Raw genomic sequence first — 20,949 nt, forward strand, 5'->3', positions numbered from 1 at the left:
ACTTTGCATGTATACCAATGGAACTCCGAGGAAGGGCAAGAGTGAAAATTGGGTGTTTGGGTTAATTATAACACCCCTTTTGAAGATGATCAACGGCCTTATTTAATTATATCCTTTATCAGGAGATCCTCAGCCACCTTGCTACGAGGGGTCTTAAGGTGTATCTTGAGTTACCTCACTGGGATCTGAAGCCACCATGTTTTTTGGCCTGCTCAAACATGCTTTGACTTGGAACAGGCTGCAACGATTTAACGATAAAGTTTCCCCCTACTCCCACATTACTCACTCATTATCAAATGCGTGTTCATCAGCTATGAACTGCTGGGTACATCGTAATGCTGAGAAACACCCAGAGAGGTCAGCGTTCGTGGCTTTATTTCATTTTCACACATGCCATTTCCATAACCTCGAGAATCTCTGAAACCAAACCGAATTACAAAATTTAAGCTCCATTTAAAAAAAAAACATACATATATATTAAAATAAAAAAAGTGTTCATTTGTATGTCAAACATAGCTATCGCTTGCCAACCATTTAACTGGAGTGCTTGCTTGAATGCTTAAGAAGCTTGCAAAGTGCCCGACAGTGGATGGCGGAACAGGTCACGTCCCAATCAGGAAGTAGTCAGCAGTTGCTAGAAGGTAGAGGTAGATCTATAGATCTGCAAATCAAGGAACTCCAGGTGTGTGTATGTGTATGTGTATGTGTATGTGTATGTGTATGTGTATGTGTATGTGTATGTGTATGTGTATGTGTATGTGTATGTGTATGTGTATGTGTATGTGTGTACTCGATTATGCAGGTGCTGTGGTGGAAAAGTTTCATCCCGTATCTTGAAGGTTTTAAGTCGAGCAGCAGACGAGCGTTTTCCTTAGTCTGCGTGACCATTTCTAAAGCAATTGGTTGTTTGTTCTTTTTTTGTTGTTTTTTTTTTTTTTTTAATACAACTCTGTGCTTTCACGTTGAGAGTTTCAAAGCAAAATACATTTGATAACACCAGATTTCAAAGCCGTCAGTGAGATCTCAATTGAAGCCAATTTTTTTTTTTTTAAACATGTAACACGACTGTGTGCGTGTGTGTTATAATATTCTCCAGCTCCCTACCCTACCCCCCTTCTTTCTTCATCCCATTCTCACTCCACCCCTTCAAAATACAGTGCCGCATCCTCCCACACCTCTCTCTGTCTCCAAACATATCTGGACGGTTGTTATGCCTGGACAGATCCCCTTCCCTCCACACCCCTCCTCATTCCCTCTCCCTACCCCTACCCCTTTGCTCCTATGTCTGTCTTTGTGTCTCACCAGATAGTATACTCGTCGTGGGGGTGGTTGTTATCTCCAGACAGACCCTCTCACGCTGCCTTCCCTTGATGTACCTGGACGGTGGTCACATCTGGACAGACCCTGTCCTCATGCTGCCTTCCTTTCTTGCACCACTCCTCCCCCCCCCCCCACCACCTGAATATTCCCATCAGCAAAGCGATACGTTGCATTTACAAGTAATTTAAATAAAATAAACCACCACCACCGTAATAATAATAATAATAATAAAAAATTACCCCCTGTGTGGGGGTGACTGTCATCTCCATAATACCACAAATTCTCAATGTTCAGTTATGACCGAAGACTACTGCACAGTTTGGTTAAAGATGACCCGCCATTTTGGCGCGTGCGCGCGCGAAATTATATTTTGAAAATAAATGCCGACGTTTACATTTCAGGTTTTGAAACTTTTGCACCTTCGGCGGAAAATGTATAAATATAAAAGGCTAAAAATGTGTTTTATATTTATATTTCATTTCTCCTTCCTTCTTTCTTTGCGAATCGCATCGGCGTTTTTGGCCATCTTCCAGATCACATGACGATCAAACAGGAAGGAAATTCAAAAATCTGTCCGGTTAGATAAAAGATAATATTTTTTTACTATCATAATCAATAAACAGTTGCCGAATATCTTGTAGAATGGCAGACTAGATAGGTTTTGAAAATGGCGATTTTTATAACTTACGTGACCTCGTGACCTTGACCCTGACAAAAGTTATATCGTTGTGCAACACGAATCGACCTCTACCCACATACTAAGTTTCATCAAGATCGGAAAGAAAAATTGTTGACGGACGTACGGACGGACATTTGGTCCGGCTTTATTAGGTCATCTCGGTAGAGATGACCTAAAAATGAGTGTTGAGGTAGCACTCCCCTTAACTTCCACCAATTACATTATTAGCCACCATTGGACTTGGTCCGAACGGGGGCTTATGGATTCGGTCTTAATTTTCATGTCTGTGCGTCCGCAACCATATCTCGGACATGTATCGAGCGATTTTATTCGTACTTCACACAAAGATAACACAAGATGGTATACATATGCACATCATTTTGTTTTGTAATGTGATCAAAGATGGCCGACTGGCAGCCATTTTAAGTTGTAAACGCAAAAACAAAAACAAATAACCCAGTGTCGAACACGTCCTCAACCATTTCTCGGATATGTATTTACCGATGTTGTTCAAACCTGGCACATAGATAATGAATGATGGCTTACATAAGCATGTCATTTTTTTGGTGAGATGGCTGACTGGTGGCCATTTTGTTCACTTAAATATATCCCCAACCATTTCTCAGACATGCATGGTCTGATTTTGTTCAAGCTTGGCAAAAGCAAGGCGCATGATGGCATACATGTGCCCCCCCCCACAACTTTTTGTGATCTGATAAAAGGGGGGCTGTAGGTGAAAGGTAGACTGGTGGCCATTTTAGATGTACATAAACATGGGCTCACCCTTTAACTCCGTACAACAAAATTACTAAAACAATGGGGGCTATGACTCTTTTTAATTTTTTTTCTTTGTAACTTCTGGGGAAATTGTTTTAATTTGCATGACTATCTTCAAGAATGCAAGTATGGTGTAAACGAAGAGGTGGAGATATACATAAGTAAAAAAATACTCCAGCTGACCCCACCAGAAAAGGGGTGTATAATATGTTTCAATACGTGGTCAATGGTGAAACTGCAAATGCTGAATCCATGAATGAAAGTGAAAAATTGTGGCTTCTGACAGGTGGGAACCGAGAATCTCAAATGTATTGAGAAATTGCTGAAACTGTGAATGTGTGTACAACAAACTGTACATGCAGAGAGAGATATCGGCATCGTATGAGAGGAAAGAAAAATATAAATTGTATCAAGATATTGTTGTGGTGCCAGGTTCAGGGGCGAGGAACAACCGCTAGATGGAGCAGTTGGGCCGTCTCCCCTCCGAGCACCCGGAATTGAAAGGTCATCACTCCGGATAACTCCGAAGTCGACGGGTCGCTTAATGGACCGTGGACGCCAATATTTCGACTGAGTGGTTAGGGTCTTTTTTTGTCTGATTCCAACTTACCTAATTAGCCACGCAGTCTAGCTACCGGGGAAGCCACACCCTCAGCTGGCTTTGTCCGAACCGAGTCGCTGTTACCAACTTGGATCCGGCGTAACCGAGCAGGAATTACCAAAGCCGCGCCGGCCCAAATAAAAATTTACGGCACAATCGGCCTCCCTAATTCTCAAGCCCGAACCATGCTAGGCCAATGAAAAAGCACAGACAATGAACTGGAACATTTAAAAGTTATTTATTTACAATAGGCAATAGGGAGGAAAACACAGAGCAGACTTAATCACGAATATAAATGCAGGCAAATGTACAATGGGAATCACTTAAAAGTTTTACTTACAAGACTGACCACAGACGGACACACACACGCAAAAAAGAAATGGAGCCGGCTGGCCTTTATTGGACGCTCCAGCCACGGAGGATAGGCTAGCTGGGGGTTAGAGTTCGATCGGGTACCTGGCCGCCTCATGCGGTTTTACTGACTCACTTGTGGAGCTCGGAGCCCATGGACAAGAACGGGGATCCCCAGCAAGAGCACTCCAACACAACCCAGCACGGTGGAACTCGAACCCATGAACCAGAATCCAACGAGCGCAGCCAGGACCCAAAGACCGACCCGGCCAGCCACGAACGATGACCGACGACCAGGAGAGCCCATCAGACCAGAAGCAACAAACACCCTCCAAGGAACCACCCTTCTCGGAAACAGCTCGTGATCCTTCTTATCCCTCCCCCATGCGGGGTGGAGGGATCCGCTCTCGGGTAACTCGCCTCCAGATTGGACGGGGCGTTTTCGGGTGTCGTGGTGGCCAGCCACGATTGGAGGAGGGGCGTGTCGGCGTTTAGGTGCTCCTCCCCTGAGAGAGACCCTGTTGTCTTCCCCAGTGTCGACATTCTTCTTTGATGGGGTGGAGTCAGAGCTCCGAGGGGAGGGGGCTCTACCCACGTCCGTAGTCAGAAACACGTGCGTTATGGCGCCGTGGTGTGAAGTGAAAGTTGGGCGGGTGAAGCGCTTGTTCGCCCGCAGAGTGGGAGGAGGAATGGTGTGAGGGTTTTGTTGGCGTTGGTAGATTTAAAGATGTAAAAAACCTGACTATAAAAGAAAGCCGCAGCGCACACATTAGACATAGGGGGGAGATTCAACTATCCACATATACTTAACGAAATAACTAAACTTTGGGTCAACTGTATGAGTGAATGCGAATGGTTTCCAGATTCGTAACAATACTACCGAACCAGTGAATGTTTCTGCAAGTGGTAAATGCCAAGACTGCTAATGCCGAACCCATTGCTTACATGTGGAGAGAAAAAGAGAGAGAGAGAGAGAGAGAGAGAGAGAGAGAGAGAGAGAGAGAGAGAGAGAGAGAGAGAGAGAGAGAGAGAGAGAGAGAGAGAGAGAGAGAGAGAGAGAGAGAGAGAGAGAGAGAGAGAGAGAGAGAGAGAGAGAGAGAGAGAGAGAGAGGAAAAAAAAAAAAAAAGGAGAAAGAGAAAGAGAAAGAGAAAAAGAGAAAGAGAAAAAGAGAAAGAGAAAAAGAGAAAGAGAAAAAGAGAAAGAGAAAGTCAATCATAATTGTATTAACATATTTATGAAACCTTCCACCCACCTTCACACACCCAATGGGACCCCAAAAAGGTTCCCCAGAAATTCCAGTGGGCAAAGTTATTCCCAAAATTGAGGGAGTAGTTCATGGATGGACAGACACTCCACTTTATTATATCAATTTTTTTTTTGAACCAAATCCACAAAAGGCAGTTCATACATCAACATACAGTAGGCCTGCACTACAGAGAAACAGTTTTGCTTGGAGAACAAAACACAAAAACAAATTCTGAACAAACTTTGCACAACCCTCCACAATGTCCATACACATAACTTTTCCATTTCCAATCAAAATATATATTCAAGCAAGCCAAAAAGGAAGCAACCAGGAAAAGAAAACAATCTGCACTTGAACAGTAGCAGTGTAAAGCCACACATTTCCTTCCCAATCTATGTTGGTTTTTGAATGTAAAACAATATACATTTTTTTTGCAAGAATCTTGCAATGCCATCAAAGACCTAAATCAAGAACCAAGAAAAACTCTACACTATTGAAATTCCAGCAAGGTTAGAAAAAGCATGAGCAAATTGCACACCTGAATACTCCAATCAACTCCCTAGAATAAAAACAAACAAAGAAACAAGAGTACAAAGGGTCATCATGAGACTAATAACTACAAGTACTGAAAGCCATTCAATACACAAACCACTTAAAGATGGGGTGAAGAGTCACCATGAAAATAACGAGAACGGCAAAAAGTCTTGAAACAAACAAAATATATATATATATATATATATATATATATATATATATATATATATATATATATATATATATATATATTTTGTTTTATATATATATATATATATATATATATATATATATATATATATATATATATATATATATATATATATATATATATATATATATATATATATATATCAAGGGTATCAATATAAATAAATGAATGAATGCTATTGTGTTTCTTTGTTCCTTATGCACGGCCACATCTTCAAAGTGACAAAGTCCAAATTTGGTGTACAAATACAACTTTGTGTGGAGTGAAACAGTCCATGTGCCATGGCCTCACACGGTGGTGTGTGCACGAGCACGTGTAAATATGTACCGTGTAGCACACCTGGTGGTAGCGGTGGCAGAGGGTATTACAATTTCCTTCTTTAGCTGGGCAATGCTGAGGTTAAAGCACTTTTTGCACAGGTAAATTTGTTCCTTTCATTTCTCCATCCCCCCCTCCCACCTGCTCCCTCCCCAACCCTGGGGGCGGGGGGGGGGACAGAAAAAACAAACCCTGAGGGGCCTGTCAAAGCCCGTTATTGTGTGCGAGACATTTCTAGCAGGAAAAGACATCAGGCCGAATGAGGAGCAAAGGGGTAGAGTGTAACGTGAGGACAGGGAGCGGGGGGGGGGGGGGGAGGGAGGATGTGGTCAGGGTGAATGGTTAAAGCACTATATGCATCGGTAAATGCCTTTGCTTCTGACCCAAAATTTTTGGCAAATACGATGACTAATTGGTCTGTCAGTGAAGCAACAGGTAGGCTCTGCTAATTGAGGGGGGAGGGGGAATATTTTGTTTGCCTTTAACATACGCTCGAGCGGATACTGGAACAAGAATGAAGCTCTCAAACCCACCATATTTCATTAGTTTCTTGGATTTGCCCATTTACTATTAAAATAACCCGATATACATCCTGCACACGGAGCACTCGGAAACATGGTGGTGGGATGATGAAGTTGGAAAGACGATTGAAGAGAAGAGGAAGAAGTTCAAGGAATGGCAAAAGGCAAAGGATACGGTGGAAGAAGAGGCTGCACATGAAAGTTATAAGGAAGCCAAGAAGGCTGCAAAGAAAGAGGTTGCAAAGGCGCAGGAGGCCCATTGGAAAATGTTTGGAGAACGCTTGGATTCGGAGGAGGGTAAGAGAGCAGTATTCAGGATCGCAAAGCAGATAGCGAGAGAGAGATTTGATGTGACGGGGGTGAGTTGCTTGAAGGATGAAGTGGGAAGTGGGAAGTGGGAAGTGGGAAGTGGGAAGTGGGAAGTGGGAAGTGGGAAGTGGGAAGTGGGAAGTGGGAAGTGGGAAGTGGGAAGTGGGAAGTGGGAAGTGGGAAGTGGGAAGTGGGGAGTGGGGAGTGGGGAGTGGGGAGTGGGGAGTGGGGAGTGGGGAGTGGGGAGTGTGTGTGTGTGTGTGTGTGTGTGTGTGTGTGTGTGTGTGTGTGTGTGTGTGTGTGTGTGTGTGTGTGTGTGTGTGTGTGTGTGTGTGTGTGTGTGTGTGTGTGTGTGTGTGTGTGTGTGTGTGTGTGTGTGTGTGTGTGTGTGTGTGTGTGTGTGTGTGTGTGTGTGTGTGTGTGTGTGGAGAGTGGCAGTCTGGAGGGGTCGGAGAACAGGACGAAGCTCGAAGAGGCAGACGGCGGCAGTGTCGGTGCGGCAGTGTCAGTGGGGCAGAGTCGGGAGACGGAGCTCGGAGCTGAAGTCTTAAGGCAGACGAGGGGCGATTGACGGAGAGGAAGGAGTTTCGAGCGTCAGCAATTCCCCTTTCCCTTACCAAGCTCCGCGCTAAGAAAGCGCCGGTAAACCTCGTCCGTTCCCCTCCCCAACCGTGGTGCTGACGGTGAAACACGTGCCTGCACGGAGAACGCCGGAGAGAGCTCACCGGCCACGCCAGGGGCACGAAGCCAGGCGCAGCTACGCTGACATCGTGGCTTGCCCGCCATAACGGCACGAGGGCGCGGGTAAGACCCTTCGGTCTCTTGGACCTGGCCGCTCATCCAGGTTCCATGTACATTTGGTCCACGAACCTGTCTGCCACCCTTGCCTTTGAGGGTGGCTTTTTCCTTTGCTTTTGTGTAAATGCATGTGGTGGTGCCGTCTTATAAGTAGAATTGTCTCAGTGTGCGTGTAAAATAAAGACTTCATTCGGTTGTAACTCTGCCTTTGCTTGCTTTCACTGTATACGTGCATGATTTTCTGTATGGCTGTAAAATACGTGCTTGTCTGAGTGTGCAATAAATGTGCTTGTTGAACTGTTCCCCATTTCGTTGCGTCCTTTCCCCTATTTGAAAGTTCCATCTTGCATCTCGGAAGGAATTGGTAGAAGGGTGTAAGCACCCGGTAAATAATCACGTCCGTTGGGGCCGGCAATAACACCGCTCGGTTATCACTGAAGCACGGAACAGACCGCTTGAGTGGTTCGTGTCCTAGGTCGGCCAGTGGGGAGGTACGATCGCCGGGTTAACTACCTGCGCAGGTACTTAGGTAGGTCGAGTTTGGCGAACAACCCTATCCTGCGCGGGTGGCCGATTGGCACGATTGTGGTGGGGTCGAAAGACCCACCCGTGACTAGCTCCTGGCGGTAGTTCCAAGGAGGGTCACGACTGAATTGTCCGTTCCGGTGGGCGACGCGGTCGCGATTTGAGTTACATGGCCGATCGCACGCCGGGCAGACCGAAATTCGTAACAATGCATTTTTGAAGCAAAAACATGTGAATGCCTTATGAGGCCTGATTATCTGTGCTGCTTCATGCAATGGTGGCACATGATTTAATTGGGGTGGTCAGGCCAGCTATCAAGCCAATGGATGTAAAGCAGTGGCATGAAGTCAGGGTAGCTGAACCCATGTATCTATAGTCATTTTTCTAAATTAAAAAAAAATTAATAATTTGACCAAACACCCCGATACTCAAAGTTGTTCTGTAACTTATCATAGTAAAGCGATACACCAAATTTCAGTTGAATATGTTAGCGTATGGAGGGAGGGGGGTGAGTACACACACACATATATATATATATATATAATATAATATATAATATAATATAATATAATATATAATATAATATAATATACAATATATATAATATATATACAATATATACAATATATACAATATATATAATATATATATATATAATATATATAATATATATAATATATATATAATAAATATAAATATATATATATAATATATAAATAATAAATATATATATATATATATATATATATATATATATATATATATATATATATATATATATGAAAACCACAGGTGGGGCATGTGGATGGAGAGAGACGGCAAACCAAAAATCCCCAGTGGAAGGGGACTAAAAACAAACAAACAAGAAAAAGATTCATCAGAGATTATAGACCCTCACCAGGACTTCTTTTGAGAGGTGTATTTTTTTTAATGTTTTAGGGTAAATCCAATATGGCTGCCAAACCATGTGACCTTTGACATCATGTGTGAACCTTTTGTTCTTCATGAACAGGCAGTCATACATGTAAAGTTTTGTCTCGATCTGTTCAGCAATTTCAGAGAAGATTTTTGAAGGTTTCTGAACATAAAAACAATATGGCTGGTGAATCACGTGACCGATGACCACTTTTTTATATGGACCATTTTATCCCGAGATGACCCTCAAAAATTTTCATACTGATTGGATGTGGAATTCTACATATGCAATTATGATGTCGTTAACGAAGGCACCAATGACATTATGGAGGGGGAAAAAAAAAAAAAAAAAAAAAACTCATTCCCCATGAGGAGTACTTGCTATGTGTCAAGTTTCAATTTTTTTCCTTGGTGCGGTTTCAGAGATACAGATGTCCAAGGTTTTTCCATTTTTTCAATATGGCTACCACACCACGTGACCTATGACGTCACAATTATCACCAAAACATTCTACACCAGTAGTCGCATGAACGGTGAAAATTTCATCTCAATCCGACAAGCAGTTGCAGAGAAAAAAATACAAAAGTTCTGTACGGACAAACAGGCAGACAGACAAACGGACCCAAATGCAATGCCCTCTCCATTGGTGAGGGTAAAAAAACAAACTTGAACTGCCACTTTATAACTGCTGGCAGTGATGACTGGGTACCAAGATGTCCGGCTTTGATAAAACACAGGATCGGCGAGTTACGGACCGAGTAACACACCACATTCAATCTATTTATTACGTATGCAGCTGGCCCTTTTTCCTGGGGACATTGTCGGTATCAATTTAATTGGTGTTTAAGTAACCTGAACATGAAATAATAAATGTTCGCATCATGGGTCCAAAGAGTAAACCGGAACTCCGAGTCAAAGCCCCACACGTCGGTTTACGATACGGGATTGATGAGTTATGGACCAAGTGACATGCCATACGCAATCTATCTATTACATATGCAGTTCACCCTTTTTTCCTGAATGTGTAGTTGGTATCAATTGAATTCATGTTTAAATAACGTGAACACAGAGTAATAAATGTTGACACCATGGGTCCAGAGGGTAAACCGTGACTCCGAGTCTCATGAGGCCAGAAACGTCTCTCTACGGCTTGGGAATGACAAATTACGGACCGAGTAACAGGCCATGTTCCATCTATTTTTTTTTTTTTTTTTTTTACATACTCGGTTGACCCTTTTTCCTGCGGCAATCATCGTTATCAATTCAATTGGTCCTCCACCCTCACATCCATCCAGGTGCAATGTGAGCTTAATTGTTGGGGGGGGGGGTGGAGTATTGAGCTGTGGTCTGAAAAATATGGGACTTTTCAACATGTCCTCATACAAGAAACACTGAGTCACCTGCATGGCATTAACATTTGAACACTTACCTCATGATGCTGAAACTGATGGTTCGAATCAAATGAATAATTAGGATATTACTCGTTTCCTAATGTTCCCGTTAGTCATCCAAAATGTCACAGAATTGGTAGCCACAGCTGGTGAAAATTCAAACCTAACAAATGCATTTGTATTGGCAAGAATACAGAATCTGTGTTTACAGACATTACATGAACAGATGTTCAGGTGGGCCATTGTTAGAGTAATCATGACACCACAATCGCTCTGTTCCACCACCAATGATGTGCTTCACAAACAACTTGAACAGCACTTGGTAGAGCACATACCTCCACCAGGCTGAACAGTTTACATTTTGTACCTCACCAATAGGCCGGATCTGGATCCAGACCTGAACCAAAAATCGAATTGGCTTGTTCTTGTCACCGAACCAACTCTTCCACCGAGTATTGTCATAATCCATCCGTAACTTATTGAAATATGCTACAAATTGTTTTTGGCCGCATCTCAATAGTGAAGAAGCATGGAAACAAATTTTAAAATCATTGTATCCGGATCTTCACCAAAATCAAATCAATTAGTCCTGTCACACACCCAACCAGTCCACCAAGTTTCGTCCGAATCTGTCTACAACTCAAGATATCCTACTCACAGCCAAACACATGTGAAAACATAACATCCCTCCATCTTTGGTGAACGGAGGTCATGTTGAGGTAATTACACATGCATGCTTCTCCACGAGCAAAGTGAGACAGACAGACAAATGTGGTGTGAAAGTACAATGAGACAAAGGAAGCGAGATGCACATCAGACTTGATATAAATTAACCTCCAGGGATATCGAATAAACTCAAATGGGTTGCTAAACATAATGGCAATTGTTGGCTTTAGTAACAACACAACTCACCTTCAGGTTATCATCACAGGTTTGGATTTCAAACCCCAAGTGGTCTTCAGACTGCCTGGTGCTAAACAGTACTGTGCAGAGAGTTTAACCTACTACCTCCATTGTAGGCTCAAAACATTATCCCGAAGCAGCGAAATATTTATTTATTTTGAAAATATGATATATGCACCAGAGATACAAGTAGCAAACCAAGCGTGAGATTACACAACTGCAGTGGAGTCTTGCTTCCTGGAGGTTTTTATTTCAATTTTATAGCAATAGTTAGAATGTGTACACATATCCCTCCATTCTCCAGACTAGAGGCTCCAGAATGGCCAACAAAAATGCATTGTATTTCTTTCTTTACAGGTTGGCAAGCAACAAACATTAGTGCCATATAATGCAGAGTATCAAGATAATTTGGTGAATCAATGCATTTTTTGAAAACAGACTATTAAAGGGTGTTGACTTGGTCTGATGTTCTAAAGACATTTAACGTGGCCCGGTATTTTGTAACACTTTTTAATGTATTTGCAGAATGGCTTGGCCAGGAAGCACACTTGGCAATTCTCCATGCAGCAGGTTTAAGCAGCTTGTCATTCCTCTCACGTTTCCAGATGGACACCAATGAGGGGAATGCTATGGCTTGCTAACGAGTCCTCCATATGTTTTATATATTCAATACAAAATCAAGACAAGTGGAGGGGGGGGATAAATAAAAAGCATGAAGGGGTTTAAACAAAAATAAAAGGTAGATTTTAAGAAACACATTTGGCAACTTTGAAAGATTGCTGAACCCATCCAGTTGGGCTTGCTGGAAAGTTGACAAAACAAATATGAGGGGGTTGCTGGAGCGACATACCGCCGAAAGGGAATGGGAAGCCAAACCAAAGGATTGTAGATCGAAAGATCACTAAGGTGGGATGCAGGTACACCATCATGGGCTCTGAAAAGGGAGAACAATAACTAATTGGGCTCTGAACAAATTATTTTTTTTATACACCATGAGCCAGCATACCTGACATTGTCCAGTTCTGTTATAATCCTGTTGGCTTTTGAAATCAAATTGGTGTGTTTTTGGGGGGCATTTTTCCCCATTTTTTGTGGGGACCTAAAACAGTTTCCTACACCCACTACTAAGGAATGGGGTCAAGGATCATTTAATATTACCTTTTACATAGCCACAAAGGCTTCGGAACTACTGAGCAATAAAAAAAAAAAAAAATATATATATATATATATATATATATATATATATATATATATATATATATATATATATATATATATATATATATATATAAATAATCCAACTTTTATTTTTGCCTAAAACACACCCCAGCACACACTGATGAACCTCTGAAAGTCCGAAGATTCGTATGGCCATCTCTGAGAAAAGTGGTGCCACACACAGACAAATATTTCTCTTATAGTATAGATGTGACGTTCTGCAGAACTAAGAAAGGACATGTAATGATGCGGAATGACCAGTCAACCTTCAAAATCCACCAGCTAATGCCAGCAGACAGGTGCCCACGTCTGAGGGACGGAAAACTGAAAATGTCGAGCCTGCGAAGCAACAGTCATACAGTTTAGTCAGGTCGAGAATCAAATCCAGATCCAAGAAAAATGTCTGCTACTTTTACACCATCCTATCGGAATAGCAACAGGAGTTTGCAGCCGGGAACACCAGTGACACCATCCTATGGCCAGTTAAAAATCCAGATCTCAATGGTCAGTAGAGACAAACTTGGGTAAGACAAAGTTTGCCACAACAGTTTATAATACAGGCCAAATAAGCAGAACACCACTGGGTGTTTTTTGTCAAGAGGTTGAGCAATTTTACTGGTTTTGAAAACCAATTTCTAAGTAGGTCCACAAAAATGTTTAAAAGATGTGAAAGTCAGGATGCAGATAATGAAATTAACTTGGGTAATTCTATACAGTACTTGTTAATTTGACAAACAAGTGTACAAATTTTGGATACAATTAATGTATTTACAATTAAAAAAAAAAAACATTAAAAATGTGAGGAGCGTGCTGAAAATTATCTGAGCAGGGTGAGGGGGATTGGGGGGGGGCGGAGACACAAAGAAAGAGAGATAAAGAGAGAGATAAAGAGAGAAAGATAAACATAATGTTCAAGTATTCTCTCTTTTTCTTTCTCCTTCTCTGTCAGTATCATGCAAAATTACAGCAGGCCCTCAAAGACAGCAATGTTGACAAAAGGAGCCTTTCACCTCATATCTGTGCACAAAGTTCATGTAATTTCAAGCACCTGATTCACCCATACTGGACCTGAGCATCAATAATTTGTACAGTATTGTACAGTATTGGTATTTGACTGCTGATAATTTAGCTGAAACACCTGAGAAGAGGCTAAAGGAGCAATCTCACTCAGTTTCACGAGAAAAGACAGTTCGACAAATCAAGCAATCAATTTGAAATTGAGGACATATTGGAGAACAGTATACTGTATATACTTGGCATGCCTTGGACAATTGCGTCTTCTCAGGGAAATTTGTACTGTCTACGTACTATCTGGGGAAATAACCAACTGATACACTTGGTTAGAAATAAACAGAGGGAAAGGAAGAAACAGCATATGGTGGTGTCTCAAAGCTGGGATGATGTACTTGAGTCGCTTTCTATTGCTCTCCTTAACAATCAACCCGATCAATAATTGTAGCAAGAATCATGATAAATGCTGCTCTGCAAGTTATTAAAAAGGCTGCTCATGATGATGTATCCAACAGCCATATATAGCTTCAGGAAAGTCAGGTATATCTTATAGAAATCTTCAGAAAAATTATGAAAATATCCTTATACAGTACAAATAAGCCAGCTCTTGTTGGCAACACCATTTCTTCAAATAACTATGTAGGCTGTTACTCATGGGAGGCTAAAACCAACCACACACCTTTTGTCTAAGAATGACACAGAAGAAGAAGATGGCTTCCCACTTGGCTCACTCCATCAGTTGTCATACAGAGAAAGTGAGTGAGCTAGCTACTGACAATGCATGGAAAGATAAGAGTCCTTCCAGACATTATGCTGCAGATTGAAGGAAGAGAAGAGAAGGCATGGGAAAATGATGCCAAAACTATGGAATGTATTGGGGAGTGGAAACTTACATGAGAGTAGAGTACAGTCTGCAAATAAATATGAACATGAACAGGACTCCAGGGCCAACAGAGGACAAGAGGAAAGATCCACCATGGAGGCAAACTCAGGGAAAATGCACACTTGAGATTCATTGATCCATACCAATCAAGTGTTCATTTGAAGGCTCTGATCACCATATTCTGCAAACTATACCTCAATTGACTGTGACAACCCAGTTGAGAATTTTTTTTTTCTACTATCCCATTTCACCTCATCAATGATGAGATGAAATAGATTGGAGAAAAATTGTATTAGTGGAGTTGTAATGATGTTTGATGAAGGAAGAAGATGACAACGGCACAGCCAATGGATTCCAGTGCTGAAGGTCAGCGAGGTGGGGAAGATAGACAGTTGGCAAGACACTTTTGATAGATCCTAAATCCCATGTTGACAATGAGATGCTCAATCATGCAGAATGATGTGGATGAGGGCAACATTGTTGTGGGCCGGGGGTCGGTGGTGAGAACGACCACTAGGTGGGGAAAGCTTGCGTCGTCTCCCACCAAACTCCCCGGAATTATAGGCTGTCGCTCGGATAACTCCGTGAGCCGGCGGGTCATCGAACCAAATGTGGACGCCAATATTTCAACTGCATAGCGTAGGGTCTATTTGTCCATAACCAATTTACCTAATTAACTATGCGATTTCGATTACCGAGGAAACCACGCCCTCGGCACGTATTGCTCGAACCGGGTGACTCTACCAACTGCGGTAGAGTTCCAACTACTAACTCCGGTTCGGGTGCAGCCGAGCGGAAATTGCCAAAGCCGTGCCAGCTGGAATGAACTGATTATCGGGGGTAAAACCACGCCTAAACTCAGATCCGAACCATGCTGAACCAATTAAAAAAGGGATGGAAACGAACTGGGAACATTTCTAACAAGTTTTATTTACGGTAAATGAAGACACAAAGCAAGACTTAACACGAATATGCAAGAAGTATTTACAATGATCCAAAAACACTTATTCAGTTCTACTGACAAGACGGGCCCACACGCAGACACACACACAAAATGAAAAGAAACCTAGAGTTCTTTATTGGACCCTCGCAGCTGAGGAGAGAGACAAGCTGGGAGCCAGAGTTCGGTGGTGTACCTGACCGTCGGAGGAAGGGCATGCTCCACGATGCGGCACCTGACAATGGTTGCTGGTTTGGTCCCCAGTCGCACATTTGGGACTCGAGGTTCGTGGTGGAGCTCGGCTGGTGAATGGCTGGGGTCCACGGAGGGGGGGGTCGGGGTCGCTCTTCCCTTCCTCGTTGAGGGCCAGCAGAGACACGTTCACCGCCCACCAAAAACTTTTCAAAAGAACTATTAAAAGACTCTCCAAGACCTCAACGAGACCACCCAAGACCTTAAAGAGACCACCCAAGACCTTAAAGTGCTTGGGAATTTATGGACCTCCTTCAACAGGGAGGGGTCTTGGTGAACACACCTCGCTGTCGGCCTGATTGGACAGGTCCTACGGCCCACCTTTCCGGGGTGGGGCCTTGGCCCCTGCCGGGAAACCCCAGCCACTCCACACGGGCCCATACTTGACGAGTAACAGTATCAATGTTGCACAGGTCGTCGTGCAAGAGTTACGTTTGTGGAAGGAACGTTGGTGGAAGCGGCAAGGACAGGCTGCAAGACCCTGCCTTGGCAAGTCAGAGTGCTTGTAGACAGCGGGTGGGTAGTGGATCGTGATGGGGAATGGAATGGTTGTTGGTTATTCGTTGGAGGGTTCGTTGGATGTAAAGATTTAATAACCCAACTAAAAAGAAATCGCAACGCACGCCTTTGATTCGCCTTTGATTCAAACCGCGAGCAAGAAACAACAACCACACAGGTCGTTTCTTCGCTCTCGCGTGCCCGTACGTGCGTGGCCCGGAAGTTCGCATATTATTCGCAATTTAGTTTTAATGCCCAAATATTCAATTAGCGCCAACGTATTTTGCCTTTTCGCAATGTCATCGCAAGGAAAAACAAAAAGAGAAGAGAAGAGAGAGAGAAAAAAAAATTACTTCCTGGTTCGGAGCATACCAGCTCACTCTGATGTTACCAATATTTATGCACCGTCTAATATGAAAACGATCATAACTTGGGGCATTGTGTTTATCTATAAATGCGCATAAGAAATCGAGAAATGAATTAGAATACACGAAGTCATCACTCTCCGGAAGTCCGTACGTTGTAACCTGTAATGGAGAACGTGGCTGAGCTTCCCTTCCCCATTGTCCACGCCCACGCAACAACGTGTCTTGTCATTGGTTTGGTAAATAAATGGCCATAACTTGGGAGGCACTTATCCGATTAATTTCAAACCATGAAAAGGCACATCCTCAGGACCCCAGCAATATACCTGGCAAGTTTCAATTAGATCGGACCAGTGGTTGTCGAGAAACAGCGGTCACAGACACACGCACGCACACACACACACTGCTGGAATTATAGATAGATAGATAGATTTGAGAACTGCACCGAAGGCAATTAAATATCTCCAAAGATATTGCTATGGATTTCAGAATCGGATCCAACTAATGCATACAAACATTTAGGTCCTCAGACAGTTATTTCCCTAAATGCATGTCCAGGATAGACCCATCCCCATGTCTGGTGGGATTCCAACTTTGATGCGTTGAGAAGGGTAAAGAATAGATTCTCTTTCTTATGGGATGGCCTTTTTCTCTTAACGACAGACACATTCATGCACGTGAGATAGCAGTTGGGCTGATGGAGGCTCGCCTACCCCCTTTCCACCAGGACACATTAGCTTGGAGGTGGACGATTTATTTACACCTTGGACTTGCATGAGATTTTATTAAAGGTCTCCTGACATGGCAAAGTACATAAATTTCATTTATTATATACATGTCCTACAGGAGTTGTTCATCATGATTTCAGATCTGACTGTTTTTTCACAATACTCATTCTGTAAAATGTAAAATTAAAAAAAAACAAACATCTTCGGGAACGCCCCTAAAAATTCTCCTGAAAGGGGCGTAACCCACATGACGTCATATACAGGATGTCAAAGGCTGCACGTTAATTACTCGGGTTGGTGGTCTACGTGATTCTATTAGCTGTGTGTTCCCACATTTGATTGGTCGACTCAATCGCTTCGTTCATTTCTGCTTTAAAAAAAAAAAAAAAAAAAAAAAAATCGAACATTTGTTTTTGAATAATGGATGACATGGACTTTCACTTGTCTGGTAACGACAGTGAGTGTGGGAGAAATGAAGGATTTTGGTCTGAATCACATGGAGAATTGTCGGATAACGTAGTCGCGGGAGGTGAAGTTCAGGCAGCTGGAAATGAAATACGGCCTTAGCAGTTCGAGCTCAAAGCAGGACAAGCAGAGGAAAATGGCGATGAAATTCCCGGAGATAATTATGATCGGGAGGACATCGAAGGAAAACTCTGAAATAACAACTGGTTAGACAAAATCCTATTTGTAATTCAATAATGTAAATTCGACTTGCATACTGCTCGATATCAGAAATATTTTAGTGACGTGAACAGCGCAGCGCAGCGGACATGTTTCTCCGCGGCGAATAAATCACAAAGAAGGCCAGCCCGTGTCATCGGCCGTGTCTCTCCGCGCATAAAACGAAGCAACCTCGCTGTCCGGATACGATGAAAATTTGTGTGCAGAACACACCTTGTGACACAATTGTCTCGAGTAGTCAGATAAATCTGACGTTCTGTTGCATTTTTATTTATTTTATTCCAACTATCGTTATGTAGCGTCAGTAGAAAACAATGAAAAAAAGACAATAATAAAATTAAGCTACAGCACGTCAGATTTATCGGCCTCGTCAGACGGACGACGGATTTATCGGACTAGTCTAGACTTTAGAGATCTCAAGTTGACAAGTAACTTGTATTAGCATGCACACAATGTATAAGTCAATGCGCAAGAGTCCTGAGGATATGAGGCCGTGTAATAGGACAGATACATTTGTCTTTCATAGTTGTGCAAACATTTTTTATCCTTTTCTTTTATTACAGCATTTTGGCTGGTGGTGGTGGTGGTGGTCATATGGCAGCTTAGCTGCTGGGGTAGCTATCATTTCTTGAAGCGCGACTGTGTCGCTGATGCAGTGCCCCTCTCCCAGTACAAACACTGGAACTAGTACTCATTTTGCCGACCTCGGAAGGATGACAGGCTGAGTCAACCCCCTGGTGTATTAATTAAGCGGCCGACGGGGGATTGAACTCAGGACCCTAGGATCCCAAGCCGCCACCCTAACCACTGAGCCAACACCAGGCTAGCATTTTGGCTAAATGTTAATGAATAGCATGCCAATGGAAGCAGTACCTTCACTTTAGATGTCCATATTCTCCGACAATTATCATCTTTCGGGAATACATGAAGGCTTACACAGTCTTTGCTTGTATTGCTGCATCCTGCTATGATACATCTTGAAGGCATTTTCGAAAGTACAGCGAAAACTATTTAAAACTTTCACGAAACAATCACTGGAATTAAGACAATCACAGAGATTGCACCAATATGAGCAAAATGCATTTGAGGGTACTGTATAAGGCGCGCGACATCTCGACTCGAGTCAATCCACTCTGTGCGAGTTACTGTATGTGCCATCACGCAGAGATTCGCTGAAGTCCATTTTTTTAAGGGGCGGGGCATAGCAAGTTGTGAATAGCTCCAGAAATGATTGAAATATTGCTCTAATTATCCCGTTTTTGATTAAAAAAATATATATATAGGTGATTTCTTCACGAGGAAGGTCAAGTTAATTTACAAATAACAAGTTTATTTTGCATGTCAGGGGACCTTTAAGCACCCTGCGGGCTTTTTCTGAGCAGTTATTTTGATGGTCAAATACAGCTGTGGATCATTTACCTCACCCACCTATTTTCCATCGACGTTCGACACCCACCTCCTTCACAGACGTTGGCATCCACCTTTTTCCATTGACGTTTGAAAGCTCTGTGGATGCTGGTTGGCTCTCGTTTGTGTCGGGTTGAATGGGGAGGTGATGGTTGTTGTTGACGTTTTATGAGCGCTTCACATTTTCGCTCGGTAATTCTGGCAAATGGCTGCTTTCTGCCGTTCGTCCAGTTCTGGCAAATAACCTCCAGAGAGAGGTCCAGAGTTATTCCTTTTATCCAACATGACTGCCAGACCACATGACCTATGAAGTCACAATTATTAAACCATTCCACACGAGTAATCGCACCGATGGTGAAAATGCAATGTCAATCGGAGACGTGGTTGCAGAGAAATGAGAAACTTAGCATGGATGTAAATATGTACGTACGGATAACCCGAAAACGTAATGCCTCCGGCACCTATCAGTGGAGGAAGATCAGTGGAGATAAAAAAACAGGAAGGATGGACGGACGGAGGGATGAACGGACGGACACAGACAAAGCAAATCTATAATCCCCTCCAGTGAAACCGGGAGGGGACAAATAATGTTGCCAAACTCATTAATAATGTTGTGGGCCAGGGGTCGGTGGCAAGAACGATAACTAGCTGGGGAGGTTTGCGTCGTCTCCCACCAAACTCCCCAGAATTGAAGGCCGTCGCTCGGATAACTCCGCGAGCCAGCGGGTCGTTTAACCGACCGTGGTCGCCAATATATCAACTGTGTAGCGTAGGGTCTATTTGTCTATAACCAATTTACACAATTAACTACGCGATTTTGACTACCGGGGAAACCACGCCCTCAGCACGTCTTGCTCGAAGCGGGTCACTACCGACTACCAACTCCGGTTCGGGTGCAGCCGAGCGGAAACTGCCAAAGCCGTGTCTGCTGAAATGAACGGATTATCGGGTATAAAAAGCTGGCTAAACTCAGATCCGAACCATGCTGGACCAATGCAAGAAGGGATGGAAACGAACTGGGGGCATTTCTAACAAGTTTTATTTACAGTAAATGAAGACACAAAGCAAGACTTAATGCAAATATGCAAGAAGTATTTACAATGATCCAAAAACACTTATTCAGTTCTACTTAAAGATGGGCCCACGCGCACACAAAATGAAAAGAAACCAAGTCTTTATTGGACCCTCACAGCCGTGGAGAGAGACAAGCTGGGGGACAGAGTTCGGTGGTGTACCTGACCGTCGGAGGAAGGGCATGCTCGGCGATGCGGCACCTGACAATGGTCGCTGGTTTGGTCCCCAGTCGCACGTTTGGGACTCGAGGTTCGTGGTGGAGCTCGGGTGGTGAATGGCCGGGGTCCACGGGGGGGGGGGGTCAGGGTCGCTCTTCCCTTCCTCGTAGAGGGCCAGCAGAGACACGTTCGCCACCGCGACGCCCACCAAAAAAACTCTTCAAAAGAACTTTTGAAAGACCATCCAAGATCCCAAAGACCCTCCAAGACGCCAAAAAGAAAACCTCTTTCAGAGAGTGCTCGGGAATTTATCTCCTCCCACCACAGGGAG

At 43.1% G+C, this 20,949-nt stretch overlaps 1 protein-coding gene across 2 annotated transcripts in view; it reads right to left on the minus strand.

Annotated features, from left to right (window-relative positions):
• Positions 1 to 20,949, minus strand: part of LOC147019717 (cofilin-2-like) — an 85,440-nt gene that overhangs the window by 38,487 nt on the left and 26,004 nt on the right. Inside the window, exon 2 of one of the 2 annotated variants that reach the window (XM_085894385.1) lies at positions 287 to 417. The exons of the other annotated variant lie outside the window; for it this stretch is intronic. The gene's annotated coding sequence lies outside the window, so the exon portion shown is untranslated. The remainder of the gene's footprint in view (positions 1 to 286; positions 418 to 20,949) is intronic. 2 annotated transcript variants of the gene reach the window in all.

Source organism: Eptatretus burgeri, chromosome 9 (genome assembly GCF_056783735.1).
Source record: "Eptatretus burgeri isolate ZD-2024b chromosome 9, Ebu_testis_v1, whole genome shotgun sequence".
In the NCBI taxonomy this organism is placed as follows: domain Eukaryota; kingdom Metazoa; phylum Chordata; class Myxini; order Myxiniformes; family Myxinidae; genus Eptatretus; species Eptatretus burgeri.